General features: G+C 37.5%; 1 long non-coding RNA gene across 1 annotated transcript; it reads right to left on the bottom strand.

The window, feature by feature from the left end:
- Positions 1-848: 848 nt before the first annotated feature.
- LOC139589863 (uncharacterized) lies at positions 849-15,845 on the bottom strand. The gene is made up of 2 exons (XR_011679151.1): positions 15,743-15,845; positions 849-4,726 (listed from the first exon to the last, which is right to left on the bottom strand). It is a non-coding gene; the product is annotated as an uncharacterized lncRNA (long non-coding RNA).
- Positions 15,846-15,847: the final 2 nt, after the last annotated feature.

Raw genomic sequence — 15,847 nt, 5'->3', positions numbered from 1 at the left:
CACTGTCAGTTCTGCAATGGAATATGCATTTAAGTAAATTGCTAATGAGATTTGTGGCAAAGCTATGAAGCTATGAATAGCATCTCCGAGTCAGTAAAATAGTATTTAGAAACAGTGGAATCTATTTATTACCAAATTACTTACTCCTGAGGTCAATTATTGCTACAAACATTTAATTAAATGGTGATGTAAATTTGATGAGCCTACTCAATACAAGCAAAGCCTGTTCTGCATTTTGAAAAGGTGAATAACAGATCTGTCCTTCCATCATTCCAGTTAAAATTAATTGGTCTCCTGGAAGTCTAGTTATAGAAAATATGCAAACTCCCTAGTTCATCTTCCCCAGAATCTCATCTCCATTAACTTAAAAAGGTACTAAGAACGAGGTTTCTCAAAGCAGAATAAAAGAACAATGTACATTAATAATAGGAAAAATCCTGAGGGTTATATCTTGCTATGGAGGGGTTTTTTAGGATTTGTTTTTTGTTGCCTTTTTTGTCCCCTGAGGTAGGGGGAGGATTTCTTTAAGGTATGGTGTAGAGCTGGAAGGGAAAGAGTAAAGCTAAGAAAGCTTTTATTATTAGTGCTCTGCCTCCACAGTTTTAAAACAAATTCTGGCATTTATGAGAATGGGGAATGGCATTGCTCTGTGACTTCCCCCCTGATAACAAGTTAATTAGATGCCAAGTGCTAGATGCTGGATTCTATGCATTCAAAGGGATACTAAGGAAAACAAAAGAATTTGGCATCTAAATAGCCTGTGTTTGCTTCTGGAAACAATTATTTATTTTAAGACTTCAAAATTATGACAATTCATAGAATATAGAAATCACATTTTAGAGTACATATTTCATCGCAAAGATCTTTTATTTCAATTCATTCTTAGAAAAGATAATTATACATCAAGGTTACCCCCATAGTACTGCACTGTACAGCTATGAAAATCAAGACTTTCTTTTATGCATTTGCTGAACCAGACATTTTCTTAAAATCCCTTTGTTGAAAGAATGCCCAGTATGATGAATGACACAATCTTTTGGTCTTCATTCAGACAACATTTTCAGTGAAATAAAAGACATTTTCTGGTGTAGAGCCCATCAATTTACCTTTGTTTCAGCTGGTCAGAGTTAAGAACAGTTAGGAGGGAGACTTGTGAGTGTCAGAACCAGAAAGACAGAATGAACTACTTGAATTCTTGAAACACTAATGTTGCATTACGTATCTGTCTTGCTTAGTGTCTCTAACAATAAGCTGAAGGAGGAGATGAAGTGCCCCTTCTTCAGGTTTGCAGGTGACAACCAGGAGTGGAGGAACAGTCAATACAGTTGAGGATGGAGGGGCCCAGGCTTGCTGACGGAATGGGGTGAAAAGGAGCCTTATCAAATTCAGCAAAGACAAATGTAGAGTCCTATACATGGGAAGCAGAGCATTTTGCAGTGTTACAGGCTGGGATGGATTGGTTCCAGGCAGTTCTGCTGGAAAATTCCTGGAGTTTGCAGTGGTTAGCAAGCTGAACATGAGCCATCAGTGTGTGTCTGCAACAGAAATGGCTAACTGCCTTCTGAGCTGCAGGAACAAGAGGAGAGCACATTTGAGAAACCAAGACAATTGCTTATTCCCATTTACATGCCACTCTTTAGAATGCTATAGAGCTACTTCGTCCAGTCTTAGCCAACTGCATCCTGTAAAGACATTGAGAAAGAGCATCATAGAATAATCAAGTCATTGAATGCCTTGGTTTACAAGTGACCCTGAATATCATCTATTTCCAAGTCCAGCTGTGGGCAGGGATGCCACCCACTATATCAGGTTGTACAGGGCTCCATCCAATCTGGCCTTGAACTTTGCCAGGTATAGGGCATCTACAGCTTCTCAACACAGCCTTCTCCTGTACCTCACCACCCTCACAGTGAAGAATTTCTTCTAAACATCTAACTTAAATCTGTCCTCTTTTTGTTTAATACCATTTCCCCTTTCACTATCCCCTCTATTTTATGATCACTCTTTAAGTACCTAAAGTCCACATCACGTTCTCCCCACAGACTCCTTTTCTCCAGGGAAATCTACCCCAGCTGTCTCAGCTGGTCTTCATAGGAGGGATGCTCAACTCCTCTGACCAGCTTAGTGGCACTCCTCTGGACTGGCTCCAACAGGTCCATGTCTTTTCTGTGCTGAGGACCCCAAAGATGGATGCAGCACTGCAGGTGGGGTCTCATGAGAGCGGAGTAGAGGAGAAGAATCACTTCCTTCAACCTTCTAGACACTCCTCTTTTGATGTAGCCCAGGATATGGTTGCCTTTTGGGGCTGTAAGCACACACTGCAGGCTCATGTCCACCAGAAACCCCAAGTTTTTCTCCTCAGGCTGTTCTCCAAAACTTCGTCTCCCAGTCTGTGGTCATGTTTGTGATTGCCCCAATTTAGGTGCAGCACCCTGCACATGAACTTGTTGAACCTCAATATGTTCTTGTGGGCCCACTTCTCAAGCTTTTTCCTGGTCCCTGTAGATGACTTTCCATCCTTTTGCTCTGCCACACCCACCACTCAGCTTCTTGTCATCAATCTCACTGTCTGTGTCATTCACAAAGATATTACAGAGCACTGGTCCCAAGAGCCCTGAAGGACACAACTCACCACCAGCCTCCTAGACATGGAGGTGAGGCTCACCATTTTGTAGTTCTCAGGGTCTTCCTTTTTACATTTTTTAAAAATAATAGTGGTGGTTCTCTTTTTTCCAGTCACCATAGGCTTTACCTGAACACCTTGACTTCTCATAATAAGGGAAAAACTTCTTCCCAGAGAAAGAAGTCAAGACTAAATAGATTGCCAAGAGTACAGTCTGCATCCTTGGAAGTTTTGAAGTTCTGAGAGGATAAGGTTCATCTGACAATGAGTTGTTCCTAATTTCAGCAATGTCTTGAAACAGTATTAAACAGTACTGTAGTAACAGTGAGAAGAAAACCCCTGGAAAAGATATTCTGCATGTCAAGCTGTCTTATTGAGGATTTTGTTCTGAAGGACCATCTCTCTCTCTAGCACTGGTGCAAGACACTACTATAATTGATATACATCATTCTGAGTAAAATCTTTTTCATACTTATTTCCCACCATGGAAAATAAAATATTCCAGGCCCAGCACATTTTGGAATGACCATGTCAAAGGCATTTGTGCCAGTCAATCTGTACATATTGGCCATGCACTTCTTAATATGTCTGTCCATCAGAAACATATTTCACAAATACTCGTGATCTCTGGTCTCAAGAGATGTGGTTCAGTGAATTCACATTAAATATGCTGCTTTCTCTCTGGTTTTGTTGCATTTTAAGTGGGAGTTATCTTAAAATTTTATTTACCTTTAGATAAGTAAGCAAATTAAATTAAAGCCTTACTTATGACTCTTCAGCCTGTTTCCTTTCCATTAGAATCAAAGGGGACACTATTAAAGAGGTTAGCTAGTAATTGCTGAAAAATCCTTTTTAGCAGCATGAGTCTCACACATAAATGTACACAAGAAACTCATTTAAATGTCCTTAATTGTAATTATCTCATTTACCCCTTAATACTATGAAAGTATTTTTGGATGCTTTAAGAAATACATTTTATTCACCCAGTAGGCTCTGGAACCATTATTCTACATTGTGTAAGTAGATATTCAGTCACATAATTATATTCTTTTATCATTATATATTTAACTGTTTTTTGAGTTCTGTTTACTTTTCAGCTACAAGTCCAGCATATGTATGAAAAGAAATGGTAAAAAACCTGGATATGTGCACAAAATCCAGTAGGCGCACACAATTAACCACTGGATCTGCAGAGATCACTACAGCAACTTGCTCATAATTCAACTTTTCTCTTACCACTACCAAAAATCATCTGCATGTTTTTCTGAGATCTAAAAACTAATACAGCTGCTATCAATGTAAACCCTTTACTGAGATGTGGAGGATGCAGAAAATCTGCCATCTACTTTGCAATAGGCATAACCAAAACCAAGGATTACTTCAGTGAGAACAACTTCTTTCTTAAAAGAAATCCACAATGGAAGGGTGAAGAACCATTCCTGAGAAAATATCAAACATTTTGCAACATCATTTGTAAGGCTTTTTCAACTTATATGAGATGTTATCATCAACTGCTCTTAAAATAACTACTGCTCTTAAATTAGAAGCAAAACATGTCAAAAGCAAGCAAGCAGTGAGACTGATATTTTTTTATGATTTAAGAGTTCACACCTTATAAGAAAACAAAGTTTTTGGGGTTTCAATACAGCAAGACGCCTACTGCCAGCCATTCTGACTTGTTAGGATCCTTTCAAAAAACTGGAGTCCATGAGGATTTACCTTTAGCTAGTTATATTCTTCTGAGAAGGGAGAAGAATTTCTGTCCTGATAATACCAAAAGACTCCTTCCACACCCAGCGTTCAATGATTAGCCCCCCAACAAAACATCCAGAGTAGATGCTCTGTGACTTACACTGGCTTAAAAAGGGCATTGCTCTTTACTACCCAACTAGATTTGGAATTTGTAAAAGGCTGACACACAATTTGACAATTTCCACTAACCTGAGTGGGAAACAGTCCTGTGGTGACAGGATCCTTTCACAGAACACTACAGGTAAGCAATCAAAAAGAGCGTGCTGACACGTTCATCTGGAGTAGAACATGCACCAGAAAGTGATGTTTTGTCTTCTTCACACTTCCAAAATCATCTCCCAGATGTACAGTCTGTGCAGGGTTGGAAGGAAGAGTCAGATCTTTTATTAGTGCGCCAGTTTTGCTTAGTTGGCAGATGGGGTTAAACCATGACAATTAGAAAGCTGCAGACTTGTTTAATCCAAACACACTAGAACTACATGGAGAGACAAGTTGTATAAATGTTGAATTTGGCTTAAAGGTTGCATCAGTACAGACAGATCCCTGGCTATGTAAATATATTTATTTGTGTATACATTGCACTTGTACACTATACACTGTATATATGAAAATCTCTGTGCTGGAAAAAACTAAGGAAAAATTATTTTCACAAAATATTGTGTTGGAAAAGGTAATAAAACAAAAAACCCTAATTTGCATTTAACACTGAAAAGTGATTTGTTTGCCATGGATTTTCATGGTTTGAGAAATACATCCAAGTGAAAATAATAAAAAAAAATTGACAGGCTGCTGGTTAACAACACATTGAATCTAAATTAATAGGAAACAGCATTTAGATACCCACGTGTTCCCAAACTTGCTTAAATTCCTACCTCACATTTTCAGTTTTTGTAACTTGTATTTTCTTTTCAGACTTTTTCTCACACTTCCATTGAAGGCTGCACAAATAGTGTAAATGATACTGTTCCCTGCATCTTTTTTTTAGGGAGGTCTTTTTGTAAATATCTTTCAAATCATGTATGGTGCTATGAGCCATCTTGTCACTCTTTCACAAGAGGAGGGGAGAGGAGAGCTGATGAGAGGGGAGCTGATGAGAAGTGAGAGGTCACAGAGATATAGAAAATACAACATAAGGCAGATAGATTATTTAGATAAAAGAAGTGGGAGGTGATTAATTTAGAGGGCCATCATGATCCTTCCTCAAAACATGACCAAAATCCTGGCACTGCATTCCCAAAATGTAAAACAAGTCACAGCCTTCTTTTTTTCCAAAATTCTTTTGTGCTCTGGCGGATGACCAGAAGTATCTGCTGAGTTTCAGAGACAGCAGAAACCTATTGTTTACCAAAAGATAGGGAAGGACTTTGGACATGTGGCCTGAAACACTGGATGAACCCAGTTAAAATCTTTTTTGCCTCAATTTAACTCATGAAGAAGACTTTCAGTGGCAACTACATAGCGCAGTAGACCCTCTTCTTGATCAGGAATTGTGCCACAAGGTCCTAAATATAGCCAGTCACCCTCTGGCTCCATACTTTAATTTACAGCTCTCTCGGGCCTGTTACTCATGTACTTTCCTGGCAGTTGTGTGGCAGGAGTAGGAAAGCCAGAAAACACTGAATTTGAGCAGTTAATGTTAGGTGGAGAGGTTGAGCAATAACCAGTTGAGCAGACAGTAGCTGGAAATGATGCTGTCAGATATTCAAGAGAAGAGGGTTTTTGCTTTCACCTGCCATTACTAAGCAGCGTGAGAATGAGGACTGCAGTTTTCCCTGGTACACCATTTGCTGTGTTTAGATACAAAAAAAAAGTGGCGGTAACACATGAGGAGAAAATTTTAAGAGATATAGCTTCTGGGGAGGAAAAAGAAAAAAAAACCCTGAAAATATGTATATGTCATTTATAGAAGATGTCTATGGGGTAGGGTCATTTCATCTTCCACTTCATATTGTCTCTGCCTATAGGCAGGTTGGGATGGAGTTTAAAGCTGGCATCTTTTGCTATCTATCCTACAGGGGCAGAAACAGCTGTATAAAATGCAGAGATTAATGGGGGCATTTTCCCTGACCCTTTTTCATTTTCTTTTGTAAGTTATAACAGCACAGCCACTTGTGCTTATTACATTGCACTTTGTGATTTAGGGCTTGAGATTCTGTGCTAAGATAAAAGGAGGTTAAGAAATGAAAGGGTGGGGGAATGAAGGAGGGAAGAGGAGTACAAGAAGAGAAAATCAGACAACATGAGAGGACTTATGTCCTTTGAAGTAATAAATAAGCCTAAGTTGGAAAGTAATAGAAATAGTTAATCCACAGTATACTTCAGCACAGATGAATAAAACAACAGCCTCAATGACACAAGTGGCAGCAGTGGCACAGCCAATCTATTGGCAGAAAGGAGGTGTAAGGTAGCAAAGGAGATTAAATAGCAATGAAGAAGAGACAGCCAGCAGGCCTGGCTGTGCTATAGCATTTAGCTGCACAAATTATGTGGCAGGAAAAAGCAAGCTGAACAAAAAAATTAAAGAATTTTCCACAGAACACCAGAGAAGCAGAGAACATGGGAAGTCAGAGATAAAGTCTTGTCTGTGGCCCTGAAGGACAGAAAAATAGAGTTCTTTCTATCTGGTACGGCTGGAATTTGGTTTTTCACCACTTGCTCAGGAAAAAAACTATGAACTTATTCTATTCACATTGTGTTACTAGCTGTTTCTAGTTGAAGTTTGGAAGTTTTTCCAGAGCCATGTTGTACTATATGCTCATGAAGATCACGAAATAGACCAGAAATAGAATTCCTCAATCTTTCAACACGGGTGGCTGCCAGGAGCCTTGGATAAGTACCTATTTCTTGATTGTTTCTTAAGAATGAATGGCAGCATTGATAACAGGTGATGTATTCTGGTGTTTTGGAAGGAAAATGAGAGAGTAGCAGCTGGGATGTGTGGGTGGGTGATGCTGTAGTTGACAAGGAACCGGTAACCAACAAAAGAGTGGAGAAGAGGAAAAAAAATTTGTTACTAAAGGAAGTTAAGGAGATTATTCCAATTTGTTTGCGCTGAGAAGGTTCATATGTCATAATCTGTAGTAAGGTACAATAGCTGAAAATTCAAGGTAGACATACTCAAATGTATAATTGGCATTGAAGATAATTAGTCATCATGATGGATTATCTCATTATGTGTCCAAGCTATGTGTTCTTTTTCAGTTAAAATTTACTGGCTTAATAAAAACATTTAAAAATCAAATTAGACATACTCTAGAAATACTTCATAGACCCCTTAGATTATTTCATTGGTAATTAAAAAAAAAAAACTGTTAAAGATTAGCTTAATTTCATAATACAGTGTACATAAAATATTTCTAGTATTTATAAAATTAATTGAAATTAAAACAACATATGAAAAATTAAGAAGGCTGGTGAAGTATTTGTCCTGTTTGACCTGGCTTCTGCTCTTTGTATTAAAACTATTTAATAGTTTGCACACACTATCAGAAATTTCACTTTTGGTGAAAGTAGAAAAATTAATTACAGAGAGACATTAATGTAAACTGAGTTTCAGCAGATTTCTTGTGACCTGATATTATTTCTAGTCTAAATAATTACCAAACATGAAATAGTGTCTTGTTCACCTGAGCTCAAGTAAATAAAGTCCCCAGGCCTCTGAAACCTGCCTACTTGAGGTAATGATACCACTGTTAATCTGTCTGACTCTCTGCTAAATGCAAAACCAAACCCATCCGCATTTGTTTTCATGTCATATAAACCGCCATAGTTTCATTGATTCCATTGTACCAATGTGCCTTGGTTAAGAATCTGAAATATAAAGTGTATACTATTTTATCCTCCTACAGTAACCTTCTGTCTGATAACCTTCACCTACTTATGAAAAGGATTTCCTTGTGAAGGAAAGGTTGCTTATTTGTCCCATCTTACAGATAAGGAACACAGTATCTGTACAGCCCAAAATTAATGTTTCCACATTTACTTCTTTCAAAGCAGCCCTCTGAAATCTGAGTTCTTTATCTAATTTGTAAAAATTTGTTCTATAACCCAGTTTTGCTATGTCTTTTAAAATAAGATATAGTAAAGATGATGAGACAGGTACCTAGGAGAAAAAGGACAAGCAAAAGCAGTTGTATGATAGGAAAAAAAAAGGAATATTTTAATTAACTAAAAAAAACCCATGATGCATGATAAAACCAAGAATAAATGAAAATCATCAGTAACAGTCCTTATCACCTTCTGGCCACCAATCTAATATTTATCAGCTGACAATTGTGCAGAAATTACTTACAATAAGTGCTTTTGAGTTTTAGGCTATGTCAAGGATAATGTCCAGAGCATAAAAGATAAATTCGGAAAAGGTGTGTAGGTTGTTGTGGTGTATAACAGGTCCTCAATACTGAGATTTATCCTGCCTTGCTGGGGCACATTACTCTTGTAGATAAATAGTAGTGTTGACTATAAACTATTGCTAAATGCAGAAAAAAAAGCATTACCAATATTTCTGGGTTAAAACTGCCAGAAGATTACAAAAACACCTGGTAATTAAAAACAATTAAAAGCAGAAATCAGCTAGCAAGAAGTAATGGATGGTCCAGGAGAATTAAATGAGGAAGAATGCAGACAAGTGCAGAAAGATGTATAGAGCGTTCAAAATGCTAACGGATGACAGACAGTTCAATGCAGATAAATGAAGTGCAATTATGACTTTGATGAGCCTTCATGACACAAGACTACTCTTTGTTCGAGATAAAATATGAGGAATATAGATGAAAACAGATGAAAAAAAATGAGAGACAAGTCATTGTGCATCATTAATAAGAGATAAGAAACAGAAAGAAAAAGACAAATCAATGCATTTAATGAATCTTAATAGTCCAATTGTCTATGTCTCTGGATTAGTACATGCATGCTTCATAAAATATGATCATTTAGAAAATACTGAGAAACAAAAGGGAGCTTCTTCATGTTCTGTTAAATACAAGGTGTCTAACTGAGCACTCGACTAGAAAAAGATCATCAGTTTCCCTGACTTCTGCTTCATCATCCATAACTTTTTTAATCAAGATATGTAACTTGAACAATTGGCCAGGTGGTTTATGAATTTTTTGCACGTTTCTCTGAAGTGTCAAATAATGGCACGGCCAGAAGTAGTAGGGTGTTGGCACAGCTATACCAATTCTCTGATTCATTGCATCAAAAGTTGTGCAGCCAGTGTGATCTGACTCAGCTGACTCAATAGAGTTTGCCCTGCAACAGCAGGAGACATTTTTGTTCCATTTATCTCCAAGTATAGAATTCCAGATTTGTGATAGTAACCAAATGGGTAGAAAGCAATTTAATGGCCTGCCTCTTAGTACAACTACAGAAGAGATGTTCCCAAAGGATCTACTCACATGTCTCCAATAAAAGATTTCCTAGGAAATGATAAATTTAATAAATAAATAAATTTAATATCATCCCCTGCAAACCTGAAATAAACCTAGCTAAGTCAAATAATTCTATCAGAGGATAAGGTAGGTGACAGTAGACAACAGCCTGAGGCTATAGGTAATGAAGAATTCACAGGTACTGACTGCAACATGCTCCTTGGCTTGGGTATCACAAGGCACAAACATTATTCAGCATTTCTGGACAATTTAAAATGTAAAATAAAAAGGGAGGGGAAATCAAAACAAACAATCCAATAATGCAACTTTAGCAGTAACAAAAAGTGAAATAAAACCAGAACTGTTAACTCCAATCTTTTCTTAGTTACAAAATTGAAAATCATGATATTTAAAGCCTGCATTTGTAATGGAAATCATGACAGCAATCTATGACATGATGTGGAATTCTAACCCAATATTCACTAGGATTTCCTTTCTTCAAATAATTATCTCATTCGCTTATTTTGTCTTGGTTTGTTAATTAGTTTTTTGGGGGTTTTTTTTTAACTTTTTTCTTGTTTGAGGATTTGCATTCTTGAAAGTTGGAGACTTTTTTTTTAACTTTAAATTAGAGCTGTGACTATTGACTCATTTGCAGTGGGGGATAAACACTGGTTAAAGTTATTACCTCCCCCAGTTGTCCACCCATCCCTTTCCTCATTTTCCCTCAACAGGAAGAGCTTTTTTAGACTGGCAGCATCCTCTGATAGTTATCAGTTTACAGCCTAGCAAAAAAAAAGGAAGCTGGAAATTGACCCTGGTCAGTGCTAGTACATATTTTGCTGTCATCTGCAGAGGTTCAAGAATACATCTCAGTAATGTCTGCTGCAAAAAAAATGTACTTGCAGGAACACAGAAGAAATTTTTGATCAATAATTGCTTGAGTGTCCTCAGATCAGGTGACTGTAAAATCTGTGTGTCTCAAGCAATAGCCTAACCCTATTATTAGGGTATTATCAGGAATTATCTCCATCACATCAGTTCAAAGAATTATAAGACAACTGTTCAAAATGGTAATGGTGTATCTCCTCTCTGACTGTCCAGTCTCATGCACAAAAATGAAAAGACTAAGAAAAGAGAAGCACTGATAGCATCTGAAAAGAGCTTACAACTTTCTTACATGTAGATGAAATATTCTATCTTTCCAATATGTAGCGCAATAGACTGTCCAGTATATATTAGTAAAACTAACTATTGTTGGAGGAAAGAGCTTGATCTTGTTTGTTACTTTATGAACTGGCCCTTCAGAGAACTGATGTTATGTATTCATCAAGTATTACATGTTTTCAGTAAGTCACTGGTGGCTAGTGTCATAAATCCAGAGTCCTGGGCCCTGACCAGATCCATCCTTCCCTGGGAACCGCCCTCCTCACTCCTTCTCTCCAACTCTGCTCTAGTGCAGGGCTTTGTGTCACCTTGGGGGTGCCCAGATGCAGTCACGACTGGACATGTGCAGGTCTCCAGTCCTCTCTTCTGGATGGACATTGGACAGGCATGATAGCCTTCTTTTCAGTCTTGTCTCCAGCCCTCTGTGAACACTGAACCTGAATGTCCATCCTGGTATGCCTGGGGATATTAATGAACCCTGCACCAAGACCTCTTTTTTGTCCACCAGGTCTCCCTTCTGCAGGACTGGCTGAGGGCACTGCCTTTTTCTGGGATCACCCTTGACTTCCAGCTCATCCTCCCTTTTTCTTGCTGTTCCCTACATCAAGTCCAGAAATAAGCTGAAAATTATGAGAATGCTAAGACTGGCCATAACAGTGTTCAATAGCCAACAACCTTTGAGACCAGAGAAATCCAAGGACAAAGGCAATAGGAGTATATAGTCAGCCTATTTTGTTCAATGGTTGCTAAGACTATTTGTGTTTGACAAATGCAAGAAACAAACACCAAAGATGCTCCTATAGTGAAACCCCAGCTTCTCTGAGCTTGTACAAATCTGTCCCTCTGATGAACAAATTCTGACAAATATGCATATGCTTCAAAATTAAAAAAGAAAGAGCCAAAACCGGAAAACTCTTCTCTCCCTAACTCATTGTTTGGACTTACTAAAGTTCACCAATTAATGATTGCATACTCAAGCTGCTTCATTTTCTCCAGGGAGGATTTCACTCTCTTCTCTAACCCTACCAAAAAGAATATCTTAACTTCTTAGCATTCTTTTTGCCTGAGGCATAGAAAGGAGGATCATTTTATGATGTAAGTAAAAAGTTCAGTTTATCCTGGGGGTACATTCCTGGCTCTTCTTCATAACTACTCCACCTAGGACACTTTAACTGTGGCATGTTTAACTAAATAATCTCATGGTAGATTTCAAGTGCAATTTGTCTCCACCAATTAAGCAGAATTAACTGAATAAAAAAACCCATCATAAACTGAAGAAGTGTCTGTTTGAGTTAAAACAAAAGAAGAAGCAGACCTCAATTACTTAGTTATAAATTCTGCAAGACAATTCAATATATATGTGCACACATGATTCAGAAAATGAATTTTCCATATGCTGTTATCTTTACATATAGCTGGGGTTTTATATCAAATGGTCAGTACTCTTTCAGAGGTTGGATGTATATGGTATATATAAAAGGCAAAATTGGTCTTTCCTCAGGGATTGTTCAAGGTCTTGAGAATTGCAAAGACTGCTGAATGGAAAGCACAGTTCCACAAGAAGAATGGGATTGCCTAACAATGACTCCTAGCTGAATTAATTTCACCCTAAATTTGCAATCCTGGTGCAATTCTGCAGATGGGTTTTCTCACCAGAAGTTCCTTCAGCATCCCATCAGTGAAGCAAATTTAGACTTTCCCAGTTCTGCTATACTATGGGAATGAAATAAAAAAAATCTACTGGCACTAGGCACCATATCCTCCATAATACCCACTAGTAATCAGCCTCATAACTTTTAGCATCACATTTCTACTTCAATGTAACACGTGTCACTCATAAGTGCACATCCCTTCTCTTTCTCTCAGCAGGCCAAGCTTACCTGGATGGGTACCTTTCACTGGTTCAGTAGATCTAATCAGAGATCCTTGTTCCTTCTAACAAAATTTCCCTTAAATCTAAAAGGCAGTGTCTTCCTGTTCATAAAGAAATTACTGAAGTGACATAGAATCTCTTTAACTAAATTCTAACAAAATGTTTTTGGTCTGAACAAAATTAATCTGGTGCCCTCTGTTTTAAAAGAGTTGAAGTTGTTGACTGTTGTGACAACCTTCCTATCCCCCTCAGTCCACAAATCTGTGATGTGGGTGCTTTGCACTGCTAAAGAGCAAGACAAATGGTTTCACAAGATATTTTCACTGCCTCAAAATCCTCTTGAAGACCTGAAAGCTTACTGCTAATTTATCAGGATTCAAAATACCATCTGCCGAGTATTCTTTTTTTTTTCCTTTCAGGTAATCAGTCTGTACCATGGTGACATGTTTTTCTGCCCTCTAGTAATAGTCCCTGGAAAGGGGACCTCTTGTGCATCAGCATGCCAAGATTATTGCTCATTTATTTCTGAGTTTGGAGGTGAAATCATGCCACCTTGACCCTGATGGTCAGGGTAACATTTTTATTGCTTTTTCTTTAGGTAATTGAAACCAATTTTCCTTTTCACCTAATCTTTTTACAACAATGTGTTCTTAAATAAATAAACAGAAGCTTTACCAAATGATGCTACCAGTTTATCAGAATCTAGGGACTAATCCAGAAAAGGTAAAAATCAATACATTTCAATAGAAAACTTGCATTCGCCATGGTATCTTATTACATATAATTAGCTGATACTGGAATTGAAAGAGAGTTAACAGTTGTCAGATAGAGCTTGAAATATTTTGAAATACTGTAGATCAAAGTTTGCTAACTTTGTGTAAAGTGACACGTGGAAATCAAGCAGATATAAAGCCAAAGACATGCCATGTGCCTTGGGGTCTATATTATAAACTGTAGCATTTTTTAAATGTTCTCTCTTTAAATAATATTGTGACATTTTGACCACGTTAATCTTTTAAAAATAATGTTCTCCTGTCCAACTTTTATATATTCTCATTATTCTAATGTTCATCCATGTTTATTGGGCTGAAAGAAAACTGGTTCCTTGTCCTGGTTTAGGGCAAATCTGGGAGGAAACATCCAAAGAGCTCCCTCTAGAAGGCAGATTCGAGTGACCCTTCCCCCTACTGGTTCAGGCAAAGATTTCCTTGGTGAAAAGTGGAAAAAACCAGTTTATTTAACAAGCAAAGTATTCTGGAAGTTCACTTTCTGAAAACAAACTCTGTGCTTCTTCTCCCCTCTTCTCTCTTGGAACCAGTCTTAAAGGTGCAGAACTTAATATCCAGCATGAACAGAACAGACAAGTGGGGATACAAGCATCATAAAGTCACTCTAGGACATTCCCCTTTGATCATTAAGAGGCACTCTGTCATAATTATAACCATCCTCTAGAAAATAAAAAAGGCACAGAAATTGACTTGACAGAGACAAAAGTGAAAGAATGATTTGAGCTTGCCAAACCTGTGGATAAGAAAGTACAAATAAATGTGATTTTTTTTACTCAGTAGGAAATTAGAATGAGTGAGCTCTTGAACACCCATGGGAGATTGGGAGGATAGCCTTGTGATCAGAAGTTTTCTCTACAGTAGATTGATAGTCTGCCTTCTAGGGTTCTCCACTTAGAATGAAAGAAGAGCACTGAATGCAGAAGGGGCAACTTAATGAATGCTGTGTGACTTTCTGTCACACCTCAAAACTGAGGTGTTTTATCTTTATATAGTGAAGTAAGAGTTGTCTGATAGAAGGGTGTGGATTATGTTTTTCCAGAAACATAAAGGTGCAGTGACAGAACCAGAGATGGAAGATATTCCTCTATTTTAAAAGCTGACTATGACAATGAAAAGGACCTTAATGATTACGCTTAGAAAATGTGAAAGTAAAAACTTTTGTTGGCTATTTGTGTGTTATTCAGAAGGTTTTACTGATGTCTTCCACTCACCATGCTAGATTGTTAGGTCAATCATAAATTAATTCTTTTTTTAATATAGGTGTCGATTTCAGTTTTTCTCATTATTCTATTTTCCCTTGCATTGCCTTTACATGAAAGAAAAAACAAATAAAACCACAAAGAAACAATCCATAACAATGTTTAATGACTGCTGGATTCTTATGTCATGATTTAGCCACTTTAATTACCTTAATTTTATCAAATTCAACTAAATGTTGGTTGGATTGATCTACATTTGTGCAACTGTCATCAGCATGAAAACTATTGTAATTAACATCAATATTCTATAACTATGTCTACCTGGTTCCCTTCCCCTTCCCCTTCCTTTCTGCCCCTTTCCTTCTTTTTCCATCCCTTTCCTTTCTCTTTCCTTCCCCATCCCCTTTCCTTTCCCTTTCCTTCCTCAAAACCTTTTTTAATAAGCTGATTTTCCAAAATTTGATGAAGAATATATTTAGTGATTTTTTTCCTTCTGTCAGCTGCATGAATTTAAGGCCTGAAGTAAAATTTTTCATTACAGACAAAACTGAGATCATTCAGTATGATTTAGACCAACCTCTCAGTTACAAAATGATTTCCATTTCCTTTTACCCTCTTTCTTGCAAGCTGCAGAAATCAATCTAACAATATAGCTGGAAGAAAAAAAAATATTAAAACAGACACTTTCATTTTTATAACTTTTCTTAATGTTATCCCATCTTACGTTTTCTATAAAATAAGTGAGGTTGTATTATGGATCAGTGGACCATCACTCCAGGCTAGCCCTCTTGTATGATCACAGATAATTTAAAGAGAATATATTTCTATAATGTCCTTTTAGTTTACAGCTTTTCAACCATGCAAAGCGGTTTGCTAGCAAATAAATAAATAAATGCATCCTTGACACATTTATAGTCTGGTGATGGTGAGGGCAAAAAAATTGTTTAAAGTCCAAGTAATCAGACTATCACCAGGATTACGTGGAGAGGGGGAAGGGGTGCGCAGCAGTTTAAGCAGAGCGTGTTGGTAGGAGCGAGGGGGGACACGTCCATCCTAGCGCTGTGCTCTGCTGCCAC

The sequence above is a fragment of the Agelaius tricolor genome, unplaced genomic scaffold (assembly GCF_023055355.1).
Source record: "Agelaius tricolor isolate 1412-34295 unplaced genomic scaffold, bAgeTri1.0.p SCAF_5, whole genome shotgun sequence".
Lineage (NCBI taxonomy): Eukaryota > Metazoa > Chordata > Aves > Passeriformes > Icteridae > Agelaius > Agelaius tricolor.
The sequence above is the reverse complement of the archived record's forward strand: the minus strand, read 5'-3'. Positions and strand labels throughout refer to the sequence as shown.